Below are 2,640 nucleotides of genomic sequence, written 5' to 3' on the forward strand. Positions count from 1 at the left end.
GAGAGAGAGAGAGAGAGAGAGAGAGAGAGAGAGAGAGAGGATAAGAAATGGTGGAATTAACAGTGAGAAGTGGATCATTGGTGTTTTTAAAGTTATTATTTAATTAAGATGAGAGTACGTTTACAGCTGTTTCTGTATGTCAAGCTGGGGTAAATTTGCATTTACCTCGTTATAATTGATAGACATCTTTATAACGGTTATATGTCAAAAGATAAATAGAAGGGAAATAGAAAAGCAAATATAAATAAAGGAAAGGAAAAATGAAAGGAAATGTTCGTTAATTCAATAGTCTTACATTTTAGTGACTTCTATAATTCATTGTACCGGTTGGAGGATAGAAGAGAAGAGAGTTTGTTAGATCTGTGGTCTTATAATGAGTTTGTTTCATAATTCCATGTGCCTGTAGGTTCTAGTATCCGGTGCCCATGGCTAGTTGACCGCTGGTGTAAGCCGAGGGAGTTATAGCTATTGGGGATGTCCGGTGTAGTTATTTGGACATATGTGACGCTAATTTATAATTTGTTACTTAAAGGAATAATAGAAAGGGTTGAAGAGTGCATAGAAAAACAAAATAGATCGCCAAGGAAATTAAAGCATGTAAAAGGAGTCGGTAGTCTAGCTATCAAGTGAAATTAAGTTATAGGAAAATAGTGCACTAGCGTAGTACGTAAAATCAGTATGACGTTCAGTAATTAGTTATAATGTGGAGTGAAGATGGGTGGTGCTAAGTGGTACGTGGGAAGGTTAAGGGGATGTTATAAGAGGTTAAGCAGGTTCGTTAATAACCCGTAAAATAGGGATTAGCCATATTTAAAGGATCAATAGGTTTAGCGATATTTTGAGAATACGAATCGGCCTTTATGCAAACACAAATTATTTTATTAAGTAGTTGTGATCTGGCCAATATGATAAAGAATTTCTCATTTACACAGAGATCACAACGATTATTGTTAATGTTATATGAGGAAGTTTTTGCTAGGATACGCCATTCTAAAGTATAATTATTATTTTTGTCTTTCAATTCCCAAATGTAACTACTAAGTTCGGTAGAGTTCGCTATACTTCTGTTTCTGAAACTTCATCAGTGGGAATTATATCTAAGTATCATTTCATTTTTAGTTGCCCCTATATAAGATTTCTTGTTATTATTTGTGAGTACATCGCATTGGTAGATTACGTTTTTAGTTTTACAAATATTGGAGAATTCACAATTGTTTTTATCTCTACAGCCACATGAATTATTAAGCTTATCTGTGCGCATGTTGTGTTAAGGGTTTTATTATCTATAAAGTAGTTGTCCGCGTTATTTGAGGGCAGGTTATTAGGGATGACGTTTATTATATCTAAGATCATCTGGGCCTTCAGTAATGGTTCCAACATTCATTCTGTGTCCAAGAGAATTCTGAAAAAGTTTGAGAAAGAGGTAATAGTAGAAACGAAAACCGTTCTGGCTTCACCTTTTCACGAGAGAGCCAAAAATATCATTTTCATGTGTCAAAACCGACCTGTGACGGAAAGAAAATACCATTGATCACGTTTAAGAGGGCTGTGAGACTGACAGGAATTTGCTTTGTTCACGTTTTGAAAGATGTATAGACCTGAATTATTTTTGAATATCCTGAGGTAAGAGACGAGGGAAACTCCAACAAGATTTCTAAGAACTTCAAGTTTACATTCTAGCCAGATGGAGCTCCTTGTTACACAAGTGCAGTGGCTCAAAAATTTCCCAGGGTTGAGTCTGGGAACAGGTTTGGTGATAAGGACACTTGGTCCCCTTCATCACCTGATTTGAACCCTTTAGACTTCAGCATCCGGAATGAACTGGTCAGAAAAGATTGTGAGGAGCCCCACAATAACCTGCAAACCCTCAAAAGCCCATCCGTAAGATGTAGGAGTAATGATGTAGGAGATATTGATGTAGGAGATATTGATGACGAATTCATTAAGAAAGCGCTGTAGTGCAGTCGGAAAGAAGGTTGAGAAAATAATTGCGAAAAGAGGAGCAAGTCTTGGTGCCGAGCAAGTAGAATTTCGGCCAGAATTGTTTCTGGTATTGTGAAATAAAACTTTAAGCTTCCATTCGAATTTTAATCCAATCCTTTATGAGCTCTCAATCCTGAGCTATGGTTAATTATTTATGAAAATGTCATTTTTATACATGATCAAACTCATTACGATTCTTTTGGTAAGCTTGGAGAGTAATCATCATTTTTTCTTAATCAAAGTAGAGTCCAGTAGTATTGGAAAAACCTCTGATAACTCCATTATGTTATCTTTAAGCATTCCCGAGACACAAAGTTTCGAAGATGAATCTAAGAGTTGGACAATTTCACTGATACACCTGGTATACACACACACACACACACACACACACACACACACACACACACATGGATATTTATATGCATATTCATATGAAGACATACATACACACGTACGTACATGTACACATACATATGAATAGGTGTGTGTGTGCAGAATGAATAGTGTTTTGATAATTGAAGTCACGTCCGACGAAATCGATTGTTCATTTTGTTTCTTCTCTCTCTCTCTCTCTCTCTCTCTCTCTCACAATATATACATACATACATACATACATACATACATATATATATATATATATATATATATATATATATA

At 35.6% G+C, this 2,640-nt stretch overlaps 1 long non-coding RNA gene across 1 annotated transcript in view; it reads left to right on the plus strand.

Annotated features, from left to right (window-relative positions):
- Positions 1-2,640, plus strand: part of LOC128247695 (uncharacterized) — a 178,804-nt gene that overhangs the window by 47,812 nt on the left and 128,352 nt on the right. The window lies entirely within an intron of this gene.

This window comes from Octopus bimaculoides, chromosome 4 (assembly GCF_001194135.2).
Source record: "Octopus bimaculoides isolate UCB-OBI-ISO-001 chromosome 4, ASM119413v2, whole genome shotgun sequence".
In the NCBI taxonomy this organism is placed as follows: domain Eukaryota; kingdom Metazoa; phylum Mollusca; class Cephalopoda; order Octopoda; family Octopodidae; genus Octopus; species Octopus bimaculoides.